Here is a 10,745-nt window from a genome sequence, read left to right on the forward strand (position 1 = left end):
TTGTGCCATTTGTAATACAGCCAAGATTACAGAATATTAACATTCTATTGACTGTGGGGTTGCCTGCAATGGTTAGAATATAAGGTAAAGTTTCAAATCCAATTTACTTTATAGTGGGGTAAATGGTTCCAAATAATTTAAAAATTGCCAATAATAATATAACTTACCAAACTCCTATCCATGAATTACATATATAATTATGTTATTCAGGAATCAAGAGCAATAGAGCATTATTAATGTTTTAACACAAAATGTGTTTAGAAGATCTTTGATTTTTGTCATTGAAAACTATTGATATACCAAAAGTTAGGACTCTATACCTGAACACTAAGTATTATTTCATTAAATATTGTGCCCTTTTTCTTCTACCTTCACACATGCCTGTCACTTAAAGCTTCACACAAAGCATTAAAAAATAGTTCAGCTTTTTAGCCACCTAAATCAATATACATAAGTATCTGGCAACATGATTATGTCTCCTTGGCAATATTCTAGCTACACTGGTATAGGATAAGAGGGAAAAGCAACACTGATGCCTCATCATTCAGGTTGCATGAATTCAAAGTAACTCTATAAATATAAAAGTGGACATTTAACCAGTGAAGTTCAAAGTGCCAGCATAAGCCTCTCCTGAATAAAATTTCTAAAGGAGATCAGCAGAATCTCTAAGGAATTAATTGTCAGACCCCAGGGAGGCAGCTGTAAAGCTCCAGAGGCCACAAAATATATTGGGAATAGAAATGTAGGATTTGGGACATTTGGGGACAATTGATCATTGACCTCTAACAATTTTATATGTAAATTATTCACGTTTTAATTGGGTACCTCAGAGACATCCATGGGTGTTTATCATTTAGCTATTAGACTTCAACTTAACTAATACCCTAACTGAACTCAAGTGTCTTATGATTCTTGGGACATTTGATTGCTTGACTAAGTGTATCCTAAGACATTCAATAATTAGAGAAAATGTTTAGATATTGTTATGCTATATGTTTTTCTTCACTGACAGGCATTTACATGTGTCTAGAGTTTACAGGGTTAAGCATTTCCTACCTGTATTCATAGAGTCATGGAAATTGGTAGAAATTAAGAGAGAATCAAATGTCTATTTGCTTTCTAAAGGTAAATATATATATACAGTCATCTTTCCCCTCCTTAAAATATCGCTGGTTTTATTCTCACCCCAATTCCTTAAAATCTGTTCTTTTCCAACTTTTTCTTTAAATGGAGGCAACCTGTAGCAAAGAGGCCTCTGACAAAATGCCAGCAGTCCAAACATAGCAACTGTCAGCCAAAAACCAGGAGGAAAAGAACAGAACTTCAAATGAGAAAGCAGTTGTCTGGAGCCACTGGGAATCCACTGGCATAAAACCAGATGAACTAAAATCCACAGGTCTGTTTCCTGCATAAACAGGTGAAGACAGGGCTGGGAGAGGTGGGCAAATAGTTCTTCAGCCACACTTTTTAATGTAAGGTTCCCAAGGTGTCCTTCTACATCTGTTCTGCATTTTGGAAGGAAGGCATAACTGGCACTGATATTCTGCAGTTGAACAGGTGGTTTATATGTGGAAACAATAGTGAAAACTTGATACTTTCCAACTTCATAGTTATTGGGATATAATTATTTTTTAATTCTTTCATTCCACTTTTGTTCAAATGAATTTAAACAGTTTGATAATGCCAAGTATTATCCACTATCTTCTATTAAGGAGAAATTTATAACTTAAAACATGTGAGTTAATTTAAGCATATGACTGTGTATTTACATAAACCCTGTTACCTATAGTCTTTTGGGAAAATACTGTTCTTTGAGGAGAAAATGTTTTTCATTTTCATTGAAAAATGCAGAGTGGGACAGATAGATAGGGGCAAATTGACTGATGTGAGGTTGACATTTTAGGAGTAGAAAGTTATGTAGAGGCGACAATACGGTTTTTCCAAAAGTTTGTAAATGGAAAGGGGTCAGCTTTTTAAACATTGTGACAAAAAATCAGAAAAATCATGAACCAAGGCCTTAGCAGGAAGACTAGTGAGTTATATCAATAATACCAAGGATTTTTCTGTAATATATATTATATAAAACTATACATGTTAGATGATCATTGCATAAAAAGTAATTATTGGGCAATGCTAATATAAGTGGTGTCCTTTATATCTCATCATCCAGTGATGATGGTAAGTCTGTTTTCATTTATTTTAGAATTTATGTCTGAAATAAAATGTATAATAATACACATTAATACAATTTTATGTATCTTAAAAATATGCAGGTAAAATATCACCCTAAAGAGAATTATCTAAGATGCTTTTTTGCTTTCTGAATATGAGTTTTAAATAACAGATAAAACTGGTAAGTATTCAAGCAATATTTTGTCTTTAGTATCACAGAGAAATAATGACTCCATTTTTTCTAAGAACAAATAATAATAATAGTTATGTCAATAATATCTAATATGTTGAATATGTTCAATGTTCCGGATGCTTGTTTAAAAACTTCTCTAGATTATTTCACTTACTCTTCACAGTTACCAGATGAGGTAAGTGGTTTTATCTTTACAGATGAAATTTTTAAATAGTTCCTGTGCTAATAAAATAATTAAGATACTTGCCTTGCATGTAGCCAGACCTGACATCATATCTGGTCTCCTGAGCACTGTCAGGTGTGGCTCAAAAAAAAAAAAAGAAACAAACAAAATTTTATGTCTTAGCTTGTGTAAGGAATAACAGTATGAGTCTAAGAATTTTAAGAATGACTTAGGACTTTATATTATTGGCCACCTTCTTATACATCAGTTCCTAGACGTTATGTCACTGCTATACAAGTGACAAAACCTAAAAGAAGTATATAAAAGATAACTAAAAAAAAAAACAAAAAAGAAAGACACCATCTCTCTTCTTTCTGGTGTGAGACAGTATCACTTCGGGCAATCTATTCCTTTTTTTGTTTGTTTTTGGGCCACACCCAGTGAAGCTTCTGGCTATGCTCTCAGAAATCGCTCCTGGTTTGGGGGACCATATGGGACGCCTGGGGATCGAATACAGTCTGTCCTAAGTTAGCTGCATGCAAGGCAAGCTCCCTACCACTTGTGCCACTGCCTCATCCCCCCAATCTATTCTTAATTTTTTTTGGAGGATAATTCAGGGATGAGAGAACATGAGGTCAAACACCCCATAATAGTGATCTCTCATTTGATGGAGTTACTAATTATATATTAAACAACCTAAAATCAAGCATTTTTACATTTGATTCATCATTATTTGTAGCTGTAGGTGGAAGACAAGTTATATCTCAGATATATTCACAGAACATTTATTTTGTAATATAACCTTGCTGCCAGTCTCTCATTCTGAGATGCCAGTGGATGTAACAGGCCCTTTCTTTTGACTCATTGTCCTGAAAAGGAAAGTGTCATGGCTAAATCCCCTATAGGTTCCTCATGTTGGCACCAAGACTACTCTGCATTTGAAAATACATTTAGCTCTCCAAGAGCCTGTCACCACCTACCTTGACAGCAGCTGCTTGAATTGGGAGCCCACTATTTGTAGTGAGATGCTGATGAATACTAGTAGGAACAGTGACAAGCCTAAGTGCTGTTTTACACCCCATTTAACCAGGGGAGACACATCTGTTTATTTTCTTTCAGGGGAAGGGAAAGGCTTAGTCTTTGTGACAAGGTCATGAGTCCAGCCCTAGGATTCCATGCGGAGAGATAACCAAACTTCTCCAGACACTCGGTAACAGAACACCAACTGTGAGTTCTTCAAACAGAGATCCAAGGACACAATTGTGTCTGGCTAAAATGGAACAGGACCAAGTAGAGAACAAGCATGAACAGTCTTCCTTTGTCTGTGGGCTCACAGTCTGTCCTGCTGTTATCCCTAAAGTTCTCATTTGGCGGACAGCCATGCTCCTACTTTGTGAAGACTGAGATTTTTCAAATGCAGAGAGGTATACCACAGAAGCATGTAACTCTTTATGCCACGTTTTGTTTTAACTGTGGACTTCTCAAGTCATCTCTTTACAAAGTGGGTATAATTCCTCTCTCAGAGCTTAATTATCAAGTGATCCTTCAGGATTCTTCAAGTCGGGTTTTTAAACAAGAATTCCGTTTTTTGAACTTAAGATTGGCATCTACCAATTTTCCATTCATCACTTCCCTTTTCTGTGCATTCATTTATTTATCTGGAAAGTGCTATTAGTACTAGTACCCACTTCTCAAGTTAGTATGAAACTAAATGAAAATTAGTATGATGAAATTAGAATGTAACAACATAGGTGCTATGTTAATTTTTACTATTCGTAATTTAATTTTTCTAATTTTTACATTCACAATAAGATTATGAACAAAGTTCTCCTATTTAAAGTATGAGCCAGAACAATAGTAGAGTGAGAGGGCCCTTGCATGTGTCATGTGGCATGATTTAATTTCCCAGTCCCCTATATGGTCCCCTAAGCCTGCAAGGAGTGACACTGAGCAGAAAGCCAAAGTAACTGTCAATAAAGTATACCTTGCTATTCGTTTTACTATCATTTTATTGCATAATCATTATATTATACTGTTAATAAATTGTATTATCCCTATGGTTGTCAGTATCAAGAATTCTCAGCATGAAGCATGAGTTTTACCACCATTGTGACAAAAACTTTAGCTTGAGGACAAGGAAAAAAACTAAAATTCCTAGCAATTTTAATTTTTATTTTTTCTACTCAGGGTGGAAAAACTAACAAGAACTTTTTTCGGTTTTTTGTTTTGTTTTGTTTTGGGGGGGCACATCCGGTGACGCTCAGGGGTTACTCCTGGCTATGTGCTCAGAAATTGATCCTGGCTTGGAGAACCATTTGAGATGCCAGGGATTGAACCATGGTCTGTCCTAGGTCAGCACTTGCAAGGCAAATGCCCTACTATTGATGCCACCACTCTGGCCCCTAAACAAGGAATTTTGAAACCCTACAGGTTATTGTTGTCTTTCTGGTTACCTATCAAATAAAAAAAATAGACAAGTCACCACCATGTGTCCCAAAATGGGAGATAATATAAGCTGTGTTTAAAAAAGACTACAACATGGTCCATCATTCAGTATGGCTTTTCTAGGCTTCTTCCATTTGGGCAATTCATATAATGTTCCATAAGTTAGAGAAAGAAAACCAACTTTCAAAGACAAACTCAATCATATAATTCTCATTGTGTCCAGAGTAATAACAATAATGGACATTATCTTGTGAACCTCCTGATTTTTAATAAAGACAAACTTAAAGTACTCAAAATAATTCTCAGAGATACCAGTGTTAAGTTTGAATATGTCTTTTTGATCTTTTTTAATGTGCTATGAAACAATGTATTCTGAATTTCTTGAAAGAGCACCAAAATGAATTAAAATGATTTATAGAGGGTTAAGGCCCTTACCTTACATTCAACTAATATCCAGTTTGATCCCATGCACTGAACAGCAATTTCAACCTTTTCAAACATATCAATTTTACAGATTTTTCTAGTTTCTAATATTGAGTTCAACTTCTAATTTCTTGGGGTTAACTTTATGCTATGAGCTATGAAATTTATAATGTGAATGAATACTTTCACTGAGTATTATATTGAGCTTTACTATTCAGTTATTCATAATTTATTAAAATTTGAGGGTTTTTTGTTTGTATGTTTGTTTTGTTTTGGGACCTCACCCAGTAGTGATCTAGGATTATTCCTGGCTCCGTGCTCAGAAAGCATTCCTGGCAGGTTCTGGAGACTTTCTGGAATGCCGGAGATCAAACCCAAGCCGGCCACATGCAAGGCAAATGCCCTACCTGCTGAGTTCTCTCTGGCCCTATCATTTGTATTTTTAACATTCAAGTTTTGAAAGAGAAGTCACTCATATTATGCCACCTGGAATGTGAAAAGTGGTGCTGTGCTTGAGAGTGCTATTTATCTTCCTTCTTCACTGCAGGATTAGATGATGCAATAAAGCCACATTCAAATGAGAGAATTCTACATGTTTTTTTTATACAAGGATATGAGGTACTTCATAAACATTAATTAATTGTCCTATAACCTATGTAAGAAGAAAATTCTATTTTTGTACTAGTTAGATAATGTTAAAGGAGTGCTACCAGCATTTAGACTGAATTTAGGTTGTTGAACCTTTTGTTTTGAGTGAAAAGTTCTCTTAATTGGATCCTAGTTTAATAAAGTGAAGAAAAGGATAGAGATGTTAAGTGTACCACAGAAAAGAATTACACCAAGATTCCCAATTAATGAATTCTGCAATACTGCCGAGCCTTCTGAGGAATCCCTGGTTAAATGCATACATTCTAGTGGTAACACACTATAAAGAAACTGTGTACTGAATCACAGAAGAATAACAAAAGAAAGTGAACAAAATTAGTGCCTTAGGGGCTGGAGAAATAGTACATCGAATACAATGTTTACTGTACACATGATTGACTTTGATTCAATCCCTGCCACCCATATGGTTCTGAATTCCCTGGCCGGAGTGATTCTGAGAACAAGCCCTGAGCACCACCAAGTGTGTTCCTTTCTCCAAAAATGTTCATTTCAGAAAATAGTATGAAATTAATATGACATATCAACAACAGTCACTCATCTTTAAGCACACAGATGTTTGCTTTAAGACAATTGCTCAGAAAATAAATGAATGTAGAGTAGTAAGGGTTTTCCTAATCTAGCATCCTCCTATCTCTTCTCTGCTCAACGAAGTATGCAATTGACCTCTCTCAATTTTTTGGTGATAGGTACCTTCTGAACAGTATTAATAATAACTTTATTTTGTAATTGTGATGGAAGTGAAAACAGGGCTATAAAAGTTTTTAATCATTTTAAATGTAGCGATTTGTGCTTGCTTGCAGTGCTGTGGTTCAGAACTTGTGGTAACTGAATGTACCATTTCCTACATTAGAAATTATCTAGGGGCTGGAGTTATGACACAGTAGTAGGGCAATTGCCTTGCACGTGGCTGACCCAGGACAGACCGTGGTTTAATCCCCCAGCATCCCATTTGGTCCCCTAAGCCAGGAGCAATTTCTGAGAGTATAGCCAGGAGTAACCCCTAAGCATCACCGGGTGTAGCCCAAAAATAAAAAAAAAAATAGAAATTAGTCTAGAATGTAGGACCTTGAGCAGAATTGGATATGGTAGAATAATAATGGTTATGATGATGATAGTAATAATAATATAGTATAAACGTATTTTCTTTAAGTTTTAAACACATTAGAAGCTATTGTAGGTGTTTCCTTCTCACATTGTTTAGATTTTTTATTTGTGGGGAAGTGATAATTTAAATAAAGATTAATGACAAAATACCAGCTTATTATAAACCTAACTAATATCAGTTATTCCATGTATTTAATTTATAACTTCATGTATTTTCTTATTTCAACAAAATAACAGCATTTTAAAATATTTAAGAATGTTTATTTAAACCATAGGAAGTATGAATTGAGTACATACCATGCTATTCTAAATATGAGGGGCATGTCTTTATTCTAAGGCCAAGAATTTTATACCTATTAAAATACACTTGCTAACAAGTACTGTGACTATTGTGTGTGTGTGTGTGTGTTTGTGTGTGTGTGTGTGTGTGTGTGAGAGAGAGAGAGAGAGAGAGAGAGAGAGAGAGAGAGAGAGAAAGAGAGAAAGAGAGAGAAGAAAGAGAATGCCTATAGGCATGGTGGTTTGGGGTAGGAAGAAAATGGGGAACATTGGTGGTAGGAAAGTTACACTGGAAGAGTGGTGTGCATTCGATAATTGAAGCCCAACAATAAACATTTTTGTAAACATTGTGCTTAAATAAAATATTTAAAAAAATAAAATACAGTTGCTGTTATTCAATTTTGAAAAAAATTAGGCTTTGTGCAAAATGGTTTACTAATGTGTTCTAATTATTGTAAAAATCCTATAAATTACACTTATTTTTCAATTATATAAATATAATGAATAAGTCTTCATAAGCTTTATCGTATTTTTTAAAAACCACCAAAAGTAATTTACAAAGACAACATTAGAATCTTCCACTTTTGACAGAATCTGTGTTCTATTTTTATTAATTTCTAACTTTTGCTTTCGTTATTTAAGAACCATGATTGCATATATAATTGTAGTTGGGTTTCGTTCATAAAAGGAACACCCCCTCACCACTGAAACACTCCCACCACCAAGACCCCCCTAGCTCCCTCCTTCCCCTGTATTCTAAATAGACATTCTACTTCAATCACTCATTAACATTGTCATGATAAGAATCTATGTCCTTTTAAAAATTATTAATTAACAATCTTTAAGCAAAATGTTGTTAAAATTTCATAAAAATAAAAACAATTTAGGGTGTGGTGATAGCACAGCAGTATGGCATTTGCCTTGCATGCAGATTGTCCTCAGTTAGATCCCTGACATCCCATCTGGTCCCCCAATCCAGGAGCTATTTTGAGTGCATAACTAGGAGTAACCCCTGAGCATCCCTGGCTGTGGCCCCCGAAATAAATAAATAAAAACAATGTAATATATTTATGCTAAAATTTCTATTTATTTTGTTGTTTAGATTGTAATTTGTGCCATGCCTCACAATATTCAGGCATTAATCCTGTCTCTGCACTCAGAGATCACTCTTGGCACTTGTGGGAATATGTTAGGGGATTGAACTCAGGTGCCGTATGTCGGGCAGATAAAATATATTCCCTACTGTACTATCTTAATGGCCCCAAAGTGATCTTTTAAATATAGTGTGTCAAATTAATTAATATGCATATAAATCTCAATGAGTCCTCTTAATACAACATCCTACATATTTTATATTAACAGAAATAACAAAAATGTAAGCAAGAATAATGGGTACATTACAAAATAAACAAGATAAATAGACTATTAGCAAGACTCACAAAGATAGAAACATCTGGATAAACAGAGTTAGAAATCGAAGGAGGGAGATCACTACAAATACCACAGAAACTCAAAGGATCATTAAAGATTAGTTGTGCAGGGGCCATGCTAATCTTTCTATATAATTCCAATTTTAGTATATATGCTGCCGAAGTGAATGCAAGAATCACTAGAGATTACTTGTATGCTAAAAACGTGAGACAAATTAGAAGAAATAGATACATTTGTGGACTCCTATTATATCCCAAGGCTGAACCAAGAAGATAGTAAAACATTTGAACAGAGCTATCACAACTGTGGGGGAAAAAATGGTAAACAAGACTTCCCTAAAACAAAGACCAGGCCTAGCTAGATTAATTTACTAATGAGTTCTTTCAAATCTTTAAAGATCTACTTTCCATTCTTCTTAGGTTTTCTTAAAAAGTGACAAAATTGAAATACTCCTAAACAGTCTTATGAAGCAAATATCACTCTGTTATCAAAAAAGAGACCACCAAAACAGAGAGAAAGAGAAAGAATTACTGGGTATTATTCCTGCTGAGTATGGATGTGTATTCCTCAACAAAATATTTAAAAATAGAATTCTTACATAGTGACAGTGGGATTATCAGTGATGCAAGGATGATTTAAATGCAAAAAATAAATATAATATGCCATATCAATAAAATTATCAAAATAGAAAACAAAAATTAAATCAATATATGTATAACAACATCAACAAAATACAGCAATTATTCCTGAGAAAAATGCTGAGCAAAATAAGAACTGAAAAAACTTGTGTTGCTAAGATCAGGCACAAGATAATGCTGCCGACTCTCACCACTTCTATTCAGTACAAAATCCATAATTACTTGCCATAACAAGTAGTCAAGAAAGAAAAACAGTAACATTCTATAAAGGAAAAAGTAAAGCTTTCACTATTTTAGATAACATGATACTAGATGTAAAAATCCTAAAGATTCTATCAAAAATCTTTTAGAAAATGATAGTTTGTATAAGAGTGAAAGACTAAAAATTAATATGTAAGACTTGATGGTTTTTCTATATAAATAATGAAAACAGAGGAAATATATCAAAAGTGTGATACTCTTAAGTGTGCCTCAGAAAATAAAATATGTTGAACTAAAGAAATGAAATGCCTATATAAAGAAAACTACAAGATAGATAGCCAAAAATAAAGACAGCATATGGAAATATGATCTGCATTACAGATATGCAAATTAAAACAATGATGAGCTATCTCACACCACAGGTACTGATACACATGAAAAAAAAACAAGAAAAATCAGTGCTGGCAAGATGCAGGGAGAGGGGCACATTTATTCACTGCTGGTGGGAATGTTCACCGGCCAGGCTTTCTGGAAAATAATATGGATATTAATAAAACATTCTTGGAATTGAGCTTCAATTTCACTCAACAAATTCTTGAGATACATTCAAAAGCCACCAAATTGAGAAAAGATATTTGTGTCCTTAGGTTTCTTGCAGTGCTATCCACAGTAATAAAACTCTGGAAACAACCCAAGTGTTCAAGACATGAGGGGATAAAGAAACTATATTCATAATGGAATAGAAATTATTCAACCATAAGAAACGATAGCGTCATGCAATTTGATACCTGGAGAGACTATCATGTTTAGTAAATTTAGTCAGAGTCAAAAGACCAATACAGAATGATCTCTTCTCAGATTCAGGGAGTAAATGTAATGGAGAACAATAGAAATTACAATGAAAACTAAGAACCGGAGAACTAGTATTCAGTGGAAAATATGTTGGTTGAGGGGCTGATGGATATGGCAGTGAAGGAGTAATGTTAATGGTGGAGAAAAGTACTCAATCAGGTAGAGAAGGTGCTGCTGA

General features: G+C 34.4%; 1 pseudogene; it reads right to left on the reverse strand.

The window, feature by feature from the left end:
• Window positions 1-8,947: 8,947 nt before the first annotated feature.
• Window positions 8,948-9,044, reverse strand: LOC126004919 (uncharacterized; annotated as a pseudogene).
• Between the last annotated feature and the right edge of the window lie 1,701 nt (window positions 9,045-10,745).

The sequence above is a fragment of the Suncus etruscus genome, chromosome 3 (genome assembly GCF_024139225.1).
Source record: "Suncus etruscus isolate mSunEtr1 chromosome 3, mSunEtr1.pri.cur, whole genome shotgun sequence".
Taxonomy (NCBI): domain Eukaryota; kingdom Metazoa; phylum Chordata; class Mammalia; order Eulipotyphla; family Soricidae; genus Suncus; species Suncus etruscus.